This window comes from Pan paniscus, chromosome 3 (assembly GCF_029289425.2).
Source record: "Pan paniscus chromosome 3, NHGRI_mPanPan1-v2.0_pri, whole genome shotgun sequence".
Taxonomy (NCBI): domain Eukaryota; kingdom Metazoa; phylum Chordata; class Mammalia; order Primates; family Hominidae; genus Pan; species Pan paniscus.
The window spans coordinates 86,855,694-86,872,518 of NC_073252.2; the positions used below are offsets into that span (position 1 = coordinate 86,855,694).

General features: G+C 37.6%; 1 protein-coding gene across 9 annotated transcripts in view; it reads right to left on the bottom strand.

Annotated features, from left to right (window-relative positions):
• The window catches only part of FAM13A (family with sequence similarity 13 member A), a 384,547-nt gene that overhangs the window by 125,875 nt on the left and 241,847 nt on the right, over nucleotides 1–16,825 (bottom strand). The window lies entirely within an intron of this gene.

Here is a 16,825-nt window from a genome sequence, read left to right on the forward strand (position 1 = left end):
TTGGTTAAGGTAATAAATAGGAACAACACAAGCTTTTTAGTTTTCTTTTATCTTGGAATGCATGGGCAATATATGTCCCAAATGAATCCCGGGGGTACTGACTTCTCAGACTGTGTCTGAAGTTATGTTCCCTCTAGCCACCAAAATACCTTCATGTTCTCTTATTTTAGATCAGAATGAATATGAATACAATCAATATTGTTTTCCTTTAAAATGTAAAAAATATTATGCCAGAATTGTAGGAAAAATTAGAAACCTCGGATCAACTGTATTTGGTACACTGGAAGCTTTTTCTTGTCTCTAGGATTTTTCCCATGCTTGTCCTTACATCTGGAATGTCATGTGCTCATTGCTGGCCACTCCACTGCTTAAAACCAAACCAATCCTAACTTCCTTTGAGGCTGAGATAACTCCAGTGGACTTTCTCTAACTAACTTCAGGTCTTTTGTTTTTTTGAGACAGAGTCTCGCTCTGTCACCCAGGCTGCTGTAATGCAGTGGCGTGATCTTGGCTTACTGCAACCTCCACCTCCTGGGTTCAAGTGATTCTCCTTCCTCAGCCTCCTGAGTAGGTGGGATTACAGGCATGCATCACCAAGTCAGGGTAATTTTTGTATTTTTTGTAGGGATGTGGTTTCACCATGTTGGCCTGGCCAGTCTCAAACTCCTGACTTCAAGTTATCTGCCCACCTCGGCCTCCCAAAGTGCTGGGATTACAGGCTTGAGCCACGGCACCTGGACTTAACTTCAGGTCTTAATGACCTTTCCCAGTTCTGAGTTTCCATAACACACTACCACATAGTCTACCCTTGATTACACATTGCCTGATACTTTAATCTGAGTTTTCTCATGTTTCTAGGTCATATGGTCTCAATGGGTTCTCTGCAAATAGAGATTAAAGTCTCCTCCTATTGTTTATCTCTTTCTCTCTCCTTTCTTTTATTCTTCTTATTAACATTTTTACCATAAAGTCTAGCAAAGTTTTGGATCTATTAGTAAATACTTATTGTGAGACAATCCACTTGTCAACCACAAGGTATTCTTAAGACATTGACTATCCCGGAGGATAGTCAATAAAACAGATAATTTTTAAAAGTAATATGGGAATAATTATAAACATAAATATTGAATAAATTCATGCCTCTATGAAGATTATATAAAAACAATATATGAAGAAATATGTACAATTATGACTTGTCAACTAAAAATAACATTAATTTACAAAACCAAACAACACACGCAAACAAAATATATGAACATAATTTGGCAAAAAGGTATATTTAGGATAGAGCAAAATGAACACTCAATAAAAGCTAGTTTTTATTATTATTGTTGTTACATAAAATTTGCTCAAATCTGGTGACTGACAATTAATTTTTCATGACATTTCTTTGCAGAGCATTCTTAAGCTCATAAAATCAGGAAAGCAAGGAAAAAATTTTTAAATATTATAAACTTACAAAAATACTTCTGTAGTCCATATTTGCTGAGACTGACTTTTTTATTGACAAAAATTATATATATTCATCCTGTACAACATGTTGTTCTGAAATATGTATACACTGTGGAACAGCTAAACAGATAATTAACATATGCGTTACCTCACATACATTTTTTGTGGTGAGAAAACTTCAAATCTACTCTTTTAGCAATTTTCAAGAATACCAAGAATACTTTTTTAAAAAAACATTAATAGCAAGAACATGAAAGTAAAAATATATGCTGTTATATATTTCATTAAGGAGCTCCTTTTGCATGTGATTATTTTTCATAAGAGTAGACATGAAAAATCAATAAAACCACTGAAAATGCAGTAAGATTTCAAACTAATTAGCCAAAAATCTCACATTTAGATTTAGTTCCCTGCCCATATTAAAGCAAGCACAAGGACAGTTGTTTGACAACATTTCATGGTGTTAAAATGAGGAGACTGTGATGGTTAATACTGAGTGTCAACTTGATAGAAGGATGCAAAGTACTGTTCCTGGGTGTGTCTGTGAGTCAGTGGGCTCCATTTGAGTCAGTGGACTGGGAAGAGCAGACCCACCCTCAGTCTAGGTGGACACCATCTAGTCAGCTGCCAGCTCAGCTAGGATAAAAGCAGGCAGAGGAACGTGGAAGGACTAGACTGGCTGAGTGTTCAAGCCTCCATCTTTCTCCTGTGCTGGATGCTTCCTGCCCTTGAACATCAGACTCCAAGTTCTTCGGCTTTTGGACTCTTGGACTTAGACCAGTGGTTTGCCAGGGGCTCTTGGGCCTTTGGCCACAGACTGAAGGCTCCACTATCGGCTTCCCTACTTTTGAGGTTTTGGGACTCAGACTGGCTTCCTAGCTCCTTAGCTTGCAGACAGCCTATTGTGGGACTTCACCTTGTGATCGTGTGAGTCAATTCTCCTAATAAACTCCTCTTCATAATAAACATCTATCCTATTAGTTCTGTCCCTCTAGTGAACCCTGACTAATATAAAAGAAAACTCCATGCTTTTATAAAACATATTCTAATCGAGGGGAAGACAGACAAGAAGTGGGCCCAGGAGGCCATTTAGATCCACCTTATCTCAGCAAGAGTTGCTAGTGGCTCCATGAGGCTCAGGCAAGCCCTGCTAGTCAGGGACTCCAAATCGCGCCAACAGCCTTACCGTAATAAATGGAGTGAATGTGCTGGAAAGACATACCTGCAGCCTCTCTCATAACATGTGGCTGAAGCAGCAAAATGGCCAAGGGTTGGGGATACAGACTGGGGAGGCCAGTTTTCTCTTTCCACTGTAGTTATAACTGACATCCACTAGTTCACACCACACTTTGCTTCTTTCTTTTAGTCATTTCTTCATTTATTTGATCATTTAGTAACTTTTGTATGTGAAGGTAAAAACTATAAAATCCCCCAAACCATCTATGATGAATGCTTTGCTCATAAGAATTCTGCCACTGGCTATTTGAGATAAAGATCTAGGTATATGCTGTGTGATTTATGTGTACAACTAAAATACAAACAATTATAGGAATCTCAAAAAGAATACATTCCATGCATGTATCTGCAAGAGCGCAGTAGCTCTAATTGTGGCATTTTAAAGGTGCTTTAGTATTTAACATGCCATGGGAATAAAAACAAATGAATGTTCTTTGAGATAGTAAAATCAGAAAACATTCTCTTAAATCCTGGTGCTGCTGCTGTTATAATTAATATTTACTGAGCACTTATTCTGTGCCAGGCATGGTTCCAAGAGATTTACATAAACCAACCCATTTAATTCTCACAACACCCAAGGAGTCAAGAGCTGTTATTATTATCATTTGAAAGATGAGGAAACTGAGGCACAAAAAATTTCATTTGTTCCGAGGAGTAAGTGGCAGAGTTACCATCAGAACCCAGATAGGCCTCAGTACCTGTGCTTAACCCTAGTCTATATACTTGTTACATGTTACATGTTGGAATTGCAAGAATAAATGGCATTTTAAATGAAATTCATACTACCTACCATAATGCAACCATTTTCTTTTTTCTTTTTTGGGTATTAGAAGTTAAATTTTTCTTTTCTTTCAATTTATTTCTCTGGCACCTGTTGAAGCATTCTAGAAACATAGCCTTAGGAAAAAAATCAAATTCGAGGACAAAACTAGATGGAAGATATGTTCATCATATTTTTATTTATAATAGAATGAAAATGTAAGCATTCTAAATAACCAAATTACTATCATACGTAAATTATGGCATATACACATGATAAAGGATTACCCAGCCATTAAAATACTTACAAAGTTTTAAATAAGATAGTAAAGTACTTTTTATGAGATATAGTATGAGCTAGTTTAGCAAATAAAAAAGCAAAAGGAAGTAGATATATACCTCCAATAAAACTAGGGTCATCATACTTAAAACACACAATAATTTGTTTTGAAAGTCAAAAAACAAATTGTCACAGTCAACACTAAAAATATTTTAAGATGGTCTAATCTTTAAAAATTGAATAAGGAACCCATCACCAAAAAAAAAAAAAATATGTGATACCAGGCACTAATTCACCCTGATAAATTAATGTGACTGAAAATAAAAAAGACATTAAAATATCATGCCTCAATCTTAATTTTTATACATTGCCATCATATAACTGTGATGATACAACAGTAAGCTGTAAGGCTCTCTGTTCCACAGGAGAGTGTAGAGTACGAATTATCTGCCATGCTAAGTGGACATGAAGCAGGAGGGATTTCGTTTACTGGACAGCTTCTTTTCATTGTGGAGGAGTAGAAGGTTTCTCCACTTAAAAGTTTCTTCCCAGAAAAGTAATGTGCTTGTGAGTCAACTGGAGGAAAATTTAAAATAATAATTTAGTAAGCTATTATGAGACAGTATTGTTAGTAAGTAATTTTTAAAAGCTTAGGCATAATAAACTGATAGTTTAGACTTAGGAGTCACCCTAAGCACTGTTCAGTTGCTGTGCTGGCATTTTGAAAGTACAAAAACTCTAAGTGTGGACCAGGCATGGTGGCTCACACCTGTAATCCTAGCACTTTGGGAGGCCGAGATGGGGGGATTGCTTGAGACCAGGAGGTCAAGACAAGCCTCAGCGACATAATGAGACCCTGTCTCTACAAAATAATTAAAAAAAAAAAAATTAGCCAGGCCTTGTAGAGTCCACCTGTAGTCCCAACTACTTGGGAAGCTGAGGTGGGAGAATGGCTTGAGTCCAGGAGGTTGAGGCTGCAGTGAGCTGTGACCATGCCACTGCACTCTCATCTGTGTGACAGAGTGAGACCCTGTCTCAACATCCCCACCTCCAAAACAAATAAACAAAAAACCAAAAAACCCAAAAAAACCCAAAAAACCCAAACTCTAACTGTGTTCTTTTCATGGACTCCATATTCTTCATCAGGTACTTTGAGAAGTGATTAGAAAAGGACAGAAAATTATATTCAAGGCTTCAATGATTATGAAAGATTGAGATCGAAGGACAAAAGGAGTAGCACTAACTTTTAACACTTAGATTTTCTCAAGAAAGTTAACCAGTCCTCCTCATTATCTTTGGCCTTTTCTCTCCTCCACCTGTCACTTGTATGGAAGATGGCAAAGCTTCTTGCCTCTCTTTCATGTTCGTTAAACTCATAATCTTCATAAGAAGAAATGTGAAATAACAAAGTATCAGAAAAGAGATGCTTAGTTCTGAATTTACAAAAAAAAGATACATAGTTTTAATTTAAAGACCACAAAAACTCCAAATCATAAAAAAGCCTTTGTTTTTGCTTAAAAAAAGTTTCATTTAGCTTTCCAAAAAAGAGATTTGTTTACTAAACTGCTGCTACTCTCCTCATAGATAATTTAATGAATCTCTTCTGTGCCAGCCACAGTGCTAGCTAATTAATGTTCCATTTTTTTTTCTGAGAAAATTATTAACATGCTTTAGGGAATATATATTTTTAGGAGGGGAGTAGTTTCTTACACATGCTTATCTTTTTTTATAATAGTAAAAATGGGACAATGTTAAACAGTTATAACTAATTAAAATCTCATCTTGATCCAAGTTTTAGAGCAAGTCTGTATTTTAGCATAACTCAATTTAACTTTGTTAGAAAAATCACTCATAGATGAGAAAAAAGAAATTTTATACTTTTCAAAAGGTTTATGTTGAGGCCAAGCGTGGTGGCTCACCCCTGTAATCCCAGCACTTTGGCAGGCCAAGGCGGGCGGATCACTTGAGGCCAGGAGTTCGAGACCAGCCTGGCCAACATGGTGAAACCCTGTCAGTACTAAAAATAAAAAAAATTAGCCAGGCATGGTGGCACATGCCTGCAATACCAGCTACTCAGGAGGCTGAGGCAGGAGAATCGCTTGAACCTGGGAGGCGGAGGTTGCAGTGAGTGAAGATTGTGCCACTGCACTCCAGCCTGGGCAACAGAGCAAGATTCTGCCTCAAAAAAAAAAAAAAAAAAAAAAAGCTTATCTTGAAATATAAGAGATCAAATCAATTACAGGTTCACAGTGTGGCCCAAGCAAGGAACACTCCTTAGTTCTTTGTTTTCCTCAACTCTGCCCCTCTCAGCTCCTCTCTCTTCTGCAAACTGGGAAGTGCCATTCCAGCAGAAATGTTTGTGGGTTTTGTTAACTGCTATAGCCCTGCCTCATAGAATAGCACTTAGCAAACAGTAGGTGACCACTAAATGTTTGTATAATGACTAAAAAACTAAATAATAGCATCTACTTTCTTCCTAGAAACATTGAAATGTTAACAATCAGCTGATACTATAAAATATATTAATTCTATTGTGTAAACATTGCTCTTATTTTAGAACTTTCATTTATATTCAATTTCAAAATCTGCCACTTAAAAATAGTGATGGTACAGAGATCACAAGAATCTGAATTTATAGAGTAAAAGAATTATTAATGCATGACTATGAGTCAAGAAACTACATTGGCTCTAACTATATGGCCCCGTGGTAGAGCCCCATGTCCTGAAACTTGGGCTCAAGGAAGCCTCACCTTTTAGAAGCTACTCAGGTAAATCTGTAGATGGTAGTAGGGTGAGGTTTCTTATTAACTTTGACACAGTTCCATCTGCTATTTTACAAAGTTATTTGTTCAATTCTCTGACTTCAAGTCTTTTATCAGGAAAAAATTCAGTCAAAAAGTAATCGTTTAAACTGAGCAATGTAGGAATTAAGGTAGAAGACTTTAACAAATTTTCATTCTGTTACATAAAATTTTGCAGTAAAACATTTCATTTTGTATACTAATGTTCACAGCTGCATTATTCATGGTAGGCAAAAAGTAGAAACGACTCAAATGTCCATCAACTGACATATGGATAAGCAAAATGTGGTATATCTGTAGGATGGAATACGATCAGTCATGAAAGGAATGCAGTACATGATAGAGCATAGATGAATCCTGAAAACATTATGCCAAGTGAAAGGAGGCAGAAACAAAAGGACACATATTGTATAATTCCATTGGCAGGAAATGTCTAGAACACACAAATCCAGAGAGACAAAAAATAGATTAGTGGCTGGCAGGGGATGGAGGAGGGGAAGTAACTGCAAATGGGTATGGGGTTTCTTTTGAGGGTAATGAAATGTTCTGGAATTAGATATTGTTGATGGTTGCACAACTTTGTAAATACATGAAAAACCACTGAATTGTAACCTTAAAAGGGTGAGTTTTACAGTATATAAATTATATCTCAATAAAGCTGTTACAACAAAGAGGAAGGAGAGATCAAGTGTGTCAAATGCCGCTGACAGGGCGAATAATGAAATCTGAGAACTGACCACTGAATTTGGCAATGTGCTGTTTCATTTTGTAGTAGGGATTGATTAGAGTGGGTTCCAGGCAAAAAAAGAGGAAGTGAAAACACAGAGCTTAAATAGTTCTTTTTTTTTCTTTCTCCATTTTCAAAGGAGAGCTTGTATAATTCTTTCGAGCAGTTCTGCTGTGAAGAATAGCAAAGGAAAGAGGCGATTGCTAAAGAGGGCTGAAGAGTCAAAGGAGGGTTGTTTTTATTTTCAAATAAGATGGAAAACATTATAGCATATTTCTATGCAAATGGGAATGATTCAATAGACAGACATCAAACTGGTGACCCAGGAGAGGGAGGAGGAAGGAGGAAAAATTGGGGGAGAGTTCTTGAGTGGGTGAGAGGGGATGGAATCATGCACACAGGAGAGGAGCTGATCTTAGTCAGGACTCTCAGCCCGTCCAGGAGATGGGAAGGAAGAAGGAAGAACACTGTGGGCCCAGAGGCAGGTGGTGGAGGGATATGAGTGTGGGAGCAGGTGGATGCTGTCTCTTGATGTTCTCAGTGACACAGCAAGCAAGGTCATCCTCTGAATGTGAAGCGGTGAAGGAAGTGATGTTGGAGGCATAATGGCCAAGGAGAATGTATGAAGGAGTTGCTTACAAGAGAGGAAGCATGAAGGGCTTGAGGGGAAGGAGCAGGACTGCCAGCATGAGGGCCCTTTTGAGGTTGAGAGCCATGTCCTTAGACCGGGACCTCAGCTTAGTTGCATGGGTTTCACCAGCTGCATTCAGGTACTAAGATAGGCAAGGAGTGGGTATAGTGTTGTTTTTAGAGGGGGCTGGGATTTTAAGGTAGCAGACACTATTAGCTTCTTTATTCTGGTGCTGTAATAGCTTGTTTCCACATGTTGTCCTTATTAGAGTGAGTGATTTCCAAGTGTGTCTTTTTCATTTTTGTATCTCCTGCCTGTAAGTCTTCAACACAGAAGAGGCAATTAATGAATATTCAAAATAATATTTTCCTTATAAAAACAAATTCAGTAATTCCTTTGTTGCTTCTTTCCCCCTCCCTTGCTGCCTCAAACAGCTGATGCAATGTACTTATAAATCATATATTATAAAACTATAGCTAGTTTTTCCTTACAGGTTTCTTTATATTTAAGTGGACCAAAAATAATACGTTCAAAAAATAATTGCATTGTGTTTTTCTGAGTACTTATTAAATAAGTTCATCAAAGCACTAATCAAACATGAAAACAGCTTTTGATAACCTGATTAATGTGTTCTTAAAATATTATCTCACTCTTCTAGCATAAATATTATGGGGAAAAATTAAGCAGCCCAGATTTCTCCCAGGAATGAGCATTAACGCCTCAGGGAAGGATGAGAATACTCAGGATTCTGTGCTGTAAGACTTACACTGTTCAGCAGTAGTTAAGCTGCTTCTTCTGGAAAACTTCTAGAAATAATTCTTTCATCTATGATTGTGAATAGTAAGTACCACAATTATCTGGTGATCTGTTTGCATTTCTATGATATATCCACAAGTGAAGGTACATTTGGGTTGTGGGGAAGAAGCACCTCCCACATTCCCTCAATAATTGTGAAGGGATGTTGCATTGAAAGGTTCTTCTGAAGGTGCTGTCTTGGGGAACAGGACAGCACATTTGTATCTGTGTGTATTTGTGAATGTGTACTGTGAGCATCACTGCCAGAAAATGATTAAAGGGATAAAACAAATGCCATTTATTCCTAATCCAAGCTTTCTTTTAATGTAGGCCCTACTATAAACAAGGGAAGCTGATGGAATGTTTTGTGCTCCTTTTGCCAAACTCTGAGACTAATGAACCCTGTCCACAAAGCCAGCTGGAAATTGTAAGGCCAGGAATCAGTGAGGTTTCCTCCATTAGGGCGCCACTCATTGTGACAAGGCCATGAGGCATTACCAGTTATTTTACAAAATGTGCATTCTCAATGAACTAAAGCCATTTCTGTTGTCATATATATAGGTGAACACTTTATTTTACAACATATTCATTTATAGGGAGAAACTGGCTTTAAACTCTCTTTTTCTCTGTTGCCAGCTGCATGATGTGGAGTAAGTCCCTTAACTTCTCTGAGGCTTAGCTGCCTCATCTGTATAATGAAAAACCTACACCTCACAAGTTATTATAAAAATTAAATGACATCTTTGGGAGTCTGAGGCGGGCGAATCACCTGAGGTCAGGAGTTCGTGACCAGCCTGGTCAACATGGCAAAACCCCATCTCTACTAAAAATACAAAAATTAGCCGAGCATGGTCGTGCATGCCTGTAATCCCAGCTACTCGGGAGGCTGAGGCAGGAAAATCGCTTGAATTCGGGAGGCAAAGGTTGCAATGAGCCAAGATCATGCCACTGCACTCCAGCCTGGGCAACAGAGCAAGACTCCGTCTCAAAAAAAAAAAAAAAACTAAACTAAACGAAATAATCCATGTATCATTAGTGCCTGGAATAGACTGGGCACATAATAAATGACAGAAGTGAGAGTTATTAATTTTCATAATTAATAAAAATAATAAAGACTGTGGAACTTGGGAAGACAAGTCATTATCAAACTATCCTAGTGGTTTATTCTTAAATAGCATTCTTCAAATTCAACAACAATTTAATAAGCATTTACCAAATGACTATGACATGCTGAGCCTTGGACTAGGCCCTGACATCATTAATGATGCTGGCTGTAGTCTTAAAGAAGTAGATAGTCTAGCAAGAAAAGAGGCACATGGACTCCTACCTCTAGTAATAAGCATAATTGCAATAATAGCTAACTGTTGAGTGCTTACTATATGGTAGGCATAATATTTAAACATTATCTATGTATTCTCATTTTCAATTTTAAAAACCCTATGAAATAGGTACTACTATTTCCATTTTAAAGGTGGTAGAACAGAGATACAGAAAATTTAAGGAGACTGCCCAAAGTCACACAGATAGTAAGTGATGAATCTAGGATTTGACTTGTGGCAATCTGATAACAGAAACAGCAATCTTAACTACTATTTCACACTGTCTCTCATATTTTTAAAAACATTCAATAGCAACAGATATTTATGGAGCACTTACTACCTGTGAATACTAAGGATACAAGAGAGACTAAATTAGACTTATTTCTGCACTCTAGAGCTTGTAGTCTAGTGGGGAAAACAAACATTAATCATGTAATTGCATGCATATATACATATGAGCTATGATAAATGTTAGGAAAAACTTACAGGTGTTAAGTAATGACTGTATAATGTATTTTTATATAATGTATATATACAATGCTATTTGAGAATACACATAAGGCACGCAACTAATTCTGCCGCAGGCAGAGAGAGGTGAGGAGGGAAGGCTTCCAGATAATGAAAACAGAGGGAGCAAAGGCATAAAATAAGAAATCTGAAATGAGTGGGCATGGAAGGAAATAAAGAGATGGTGGCAAGAGTTGGGACTAGAAGGTTGGGCTGGACTCAGACTGTTAAGGCAGTGTATACCATGCTAAAGGGTTTGACCTTTATTTGCTATTCAGTAGGCAACAAAGCATTTTATAACAGTTATTATGTCCATGATGTGGAGAAAAAACTAGGTTCAGTTTTTGGACTGAAATTCCCCCAAACACTAATCTTTGTTGATAAAATATAAGGCCCTGGATTACATACATACCTTTCATCTTCTAACTTTGATGCTCACTAAAGAGATCTTGTGCAGTGGACAATTATTAGTTGTCTTCTCAGTGCTCATATCCCTCCTTCTTCTGTTCCGATGCCCCCAGTTAGTGTACACGTATTATGAACCAGTTTTTTACGTGTAAAAATAAATAAACAATAATAAAATGTATAAGGAAGTTTGGGTAGATCCATGAGTTGCTAGGCTAGTTACCAGTCTTTGTCATTCTACGTAAATAATATAGTCATTAAGAGAGACTTCTCACTGGGACATCATGAGGAAAAAAAAAAACTATGTTTTTCTTTCCTTTTTTATTTTTTCTTCCTTCATTTAGCCAAAGAAAAGATGGGTGTATATATTTGGTCTTAGTCCCTGGTTCCTGATATAAGATCTTCTAAAACCCTTGGACTGTCCAGTGATGAGTGCCTTTTTGCATATTAATGAGATGATTTGAGGCTGAAAACTGCTAGAGAGCTTCAGGATGAGGACTGGCTGCCAGAGGAACTAACTGCGTGATTAGAGGGTGGGAACTTATAGCCTCTAGAGAGGGGAAAGGGGCTGGAGATAGAATTCAATCACCAATGACCAATGCTTTAATTAATTGTGCCCACCTAATGGAACCTCCATAAAAAGCGTAAACAATGGGCTTTGGAGAGCTTCCAGGTTGGTGAACACATGGAGGTGCTGCGAGGGTGGTGTGCCCAGAAGGGGCACTGAAGTTCTGTGCCCTCCCCCATACTGTGTCCTAAGCATCTCTTTCATTTGGCTGTTCTTGAGTTGTATCCTTTAAAATAAACTGGTAAGTATGGCTAGGGTGCTTTTCTAAGTTCTGTGAACTGTTCTAGCAAATTATCAAACCTGAAGTTGGGGCCATGGAACTCCTGATTTATAGCCACTTTGTCAGAAGTACAAGTCACAACCTGGGACTTACATCTGAAATTGGGGACAGTCTTGTGGCATTTGACTTGCGGGGACTATGCTAATGCCAGGCAGTTAGTGCCAAAACTGAGTTAAATTGTCAGACACCCAGTTCATGTCTGCAGATAATTGGAGAACTGCTTGGTATGCAAAACACACATTTGATGTCAGAAGTGTTGGGAGGATGTAGAAAGAAAAAGAGTTTTGTTTATGTTTTTTTTCTTTTAATGGGATAAAGGGATGTGAGCTTCCTGATAACAAGATTAATAAATAAAGGCCTGGATAGAGTCATCAGGGTAAGTTTCCACTTAAAGGATTTCACATGAAGCAGAAGACAAACAAGTTCAAATTCAAACTTTCATGATGTTCTCAGAATCCAAACTGTAAATCTGAAGAAGATAATCAAACAGGGTTGTCTTTAAGATCAAGAAGTAAACAAAAATATTGGAATATATTGCGATAATAGAATTCGAGAGAAAGAATAAATCATTCATTCAACAAACTGTCAGGCAATATATTAGAATCTAGATATGTGACACCTTACAACCTTATTCTGAAAGAGTTTATACTCTACTGAAAGGTAAAAAGAGAAGTAGTCAAAGGAATGCTATATTGATGTGGGACACAATAGAAGTGATCCTTTCCAGTCAGGGAGAAGGATGCCAGGAAAGTTTCCAAAGAGTCATTTACAAGATTAGTGTTTGATAGGTAGATGTGGATGTTGGTGGAACTTCAAATAAATTTTTTTAACCCTTCTCTAAATAAAACCTTTCTTTCAGAGTTATTAAATCAAGATGATTGCTAGCATTTCATTGTGTTTGTGATCTTATTTATTTATTTATTTATTTTTGAGACAGAGTCTTGCTCTGTCACCAGGCTGGAGTGCAGTGGCACGATATCAGCTTACTGCAAGCTCCACCTCCCAGGTTCAAGCTATTCTCCTGCCTCAGCCTCCCGAGTAGCTGGGACCTGTGTACAGGCACGTGCCACCACACCCGGCTAATTTTTTGTATTTTAGTAGAGACGGGGTTTCACCATGTTTTCCAGGATGGTCTCCATCTCCTGACCTCATGATCTGCCTGCCTCAGCCTCCCAAAGTGCTGGGATTACAGGCATGAGCCACCATGCCCGGCCATTTGTGATCTTTTAACAAGGAGTTACTTATGTTTTTGTGCTCTGCTTTATAAGCATGGGCTATTTTTAATAGAGCTTTTCTTAAAAACAAACAAACAAAATGTCCCTTTCTCTGTCATTCGTAAGTGTAAGTAGTTAAATGGAAAGGTGGTAACTACTAAGTCTCCAGGCATAAAACCTATGCATAGTATATTCTCCCAAATATATCTAGCTATTAAGTGACTACAGAGCATCACAGGGTATTTCAAAGGAGTAATCAACAACTTGTGAAAAATATCAGGAAAAATTTTCACCTACAGCCACTCCAAGAGGAAAAAGAAAGTATCCGCGAAAAAATGTAATTGGATTCCTTGGGACATATTTACATGGATTAAGCAAATATGAGTCAAAAACAAAATAAAAGCAGAAGAAACACTGATAAAAATTGTAGTAAATTTTTGAAAATTTATTTTTCCTATTTACATTGTCTGTTATTATTTTTGCCTTAGCCTATATCTCAGGAAAAGCCATATTGAGAAATGATTCACTCTAAAAGTGACTCATTAGATGGAAATGTAAAGGAAGAACCAGTGTGATTTCTTAATTAAAGGAATTTTAAGCATAATGTTGGTCAGTTAGGCACAATTATTTAAAAAAGCAAAATATTAAACAATCAGGAATATAATTTTGAAGTAAAACAAATTCATCTGCTTGCAGATAGTAAATAGTTTATACCTTATAGCTAATACGTAAGTTTTAAAATGACAATATAGTTGTAAAATAGGCCCAAAAGAATACAAAATAATTTCAACCATGTAAGTTCTGTGTTTTAGTGCCTAGTAACGGTAACAGCAAATCATGATATTGAATAGTGATGATAAAAACTCAGATGTTTACGTCAATCTACAGCAATTATGCTCCTACATTAGGAGCTGGCAAACTTTTTCCGTAAAGGGCCAGATAGTAAATATTTAGGGTTCATGGATTACACAGTCACTTTTGCAACTACTCAGCTCTGCCGTGGGCAGCATGAAAGCAGCCATAGACATTATATAAACAAATGGGCAAGGCTGTGTTCCTACAAAACTACTGACAAAAATAGATGCTACGTGGGATTTGGCCTGTGGGCCACTTTGTGCTCACCCAAATTCTAACATCATTCATTTCTTTCAACTTTTTCCTTTGTCTCTCTCTCCTTTTTTTTTTTTTTTTGAGACAGAGTCTCACTCTGTTGCCTAGGCTGGAGTGCAGTGACACAGTCTGCCTCCTGGGTTCAAGCAATTTTCATGCCTCAGCCTCCCAAGTAGCTGGGATTACAGGCACGAGCCACCATGTCCCACTAATTTTTGTATATATATATATATTTTTGAGATTGAATCTTGCTCTTATCACCCTGGCTGCAGTGTAATGGCATGATCTTGGCTTACTGAAACCTCTGCCACCTGGGTTCATGCGTTTTCCTGCCTCAGCCTCCCGAGTAGCTGGGATTACAGGCGCCCGCCACCATGGCCCAGCTAATTTTTGTATTTTTAGTAGAGACGGGGTTTTGCCACGTTGGCCAGGCTGGTCTTGAACTCTTGACCTTGTGATCCCCCCATCTCAGCCTCCCAAAGTGCTGGGATTACAGGCGTGAGACACTGCGCCCGGCCTAATTTTTGTATTTTTAGTAGAGACAGGGTTTTGCCATGTTGGCCAGGCTGGTCTAGAACTCCTGACCTCATGAGGTTCAGCCTGCCTTGACCTCCCAAACTTCTGGGATTATAGGCGTGAGTGACCGTGCCCGGCACTTTTGCTTCTATTTTTGCAATCATCAAAGGGCCAACCTTGCACATAAAATTTTCTATTTATTTTAAATTATTAGATCTGACCCAACTGTATCTACATAATTAACTTTTCAAATATGCACAGTCCAGAATACAAAAAAAATCCTCAATTCCAATGGAAATCAGGAACATTTTATATCCCAATCAAGGAAATACCAATCCACATCTATCATGTAGGTAAATATTTAAGGTTGATAGTGCCCTATGCTTGATAGTTTGTAGAGCAGTTGGAACCTCTATACTTTATTAGTGAAAATACCACTAAATAGAATGTTTTAGAGAGAAATATGGCGACATACACTCTTCCTGAAAATGTGTGGAGACTTTAATATTTCACTCCTACCTACATACCCTGATGAAATGTTAATATAATTTTTTAAACTTTTTTAATTAAAAATTGAACATAATCTAAATATGGGCAAAGGGTACATACATGCGGTATAGTCATAGAAGAGAATATCATAAAGCAGTTAGGTAAATATACAGTAGATTCTCATTATGTGTGGTAGTTATGTTCTATAAAGTTGCCATGAACACTGAATTAGTAAATACTGAATCATTGCCCCTAGAGGAAATACAGGTTCCTGTGAGCCTCTGGTCACATTTTTCTCAAATGATCAAGACATAATGTTGTTTTGTGTGTCTTTCTGTGTTTAAATACACCTTATTTAATATACTTGTTGGTTTATTAACACCAAACTCACAACTAACAGTGCTGTAACTCATGCCTGAACAAAGCTTATCTTAAACACCTGTCCTCCACTTATCCTCCGGAAGTCACATCACAGCCTTCTTGTGCTTTAGAAACATTAGACAGCCCTTCAGCATACACTTGGGAACCATTTTAAAGAGGGAAATTATGAACAGAAAGCACAACATGTAAAAAAACATGACTAAATAGAACACGAAAAGGACACCTGTTTACAGGATGACAGCTGTCAAGAAGGTGGGTCATCACCTTATTTGACCTCGGCTGAGAATATGCATTTCTCATTACGTGTATTTTTTGCCTCCTGGCATGCTCACAAATGACTGCAAAAGGACTGTTAAGTATTGACTTTGGGGTTACCAGTACATTTGAGCGCGTAGGCAAATTCACAAATATAGAAGCCACAAATAATGAGGACTACTGTACTATATTTTGCATGTTTCAACATAGATCTATCTTAAAAAAACACTGAGGGGAATGAAGCAAGTTGGAGAAGGATATGTACAGCATGATACTTCAACAAATTTATATATAATTTCAGGGATATGTGCACATGTGATAGAAATATAAAAACATTTAGGGAAATGGTAGATACCAACTTTAGGATATGGGTATGTAGGGGGAGAAAAACTAACAACAACAGTTAATTGAAAAGAAAAGTGGTGGCTCAAAGGGCAACACGCAAAGGCAATGTTATTAAAAACTATAAATGCTTTTTGAAACTTCAAGGAAAATAATTACATTTTATTGTACTGAAACTCACTTCTAAAGTTTCCAAACAGAGAAGGTAAGATTGATTTTGCCAAGGATGTTAAAATATCAATACTAAACTTGTCTCTGCTTTCTGATCTTGAAAAAAAAGATGATCTGCAGGCAGTTTTTCATTTTTGCTAATTTCTAATCAATAAATATGCTGCTGTGCTTTATCTGCCTTGTCAAAGTCTATAAGGAATACCCAAACAAAAATTTTTCATGCTGGTCTTAGCACTTCATGAGCGGAGGCCCCGACATTATCTTAAAATCTCACAGACTCCATGCCCCGAAAAACTTATCCTCTTCCCAGTCATCGAGTAAGTGCCTTTTCCTTTGGTTCTCACCTTGATGAAGGCACGAACCATCCACCCACTTGGATCTGGAAGTCATCCCTCTATGTTTCCTTGCCACTTACCAAGTCCAGCTTTTATCTGTTTACTTTCCTTCCCTACCTATCACTTTAGTTTGGGCCCTTCCCACTTCTCATTTGGATTATAGCTTCCTAACTAGTCTCCCTTTCAATCCACTCTCTCTCTTGCCAGGGGTGATCTGGTCTTATCTCCAGATTAAAACTGTTCAGTGGCTTT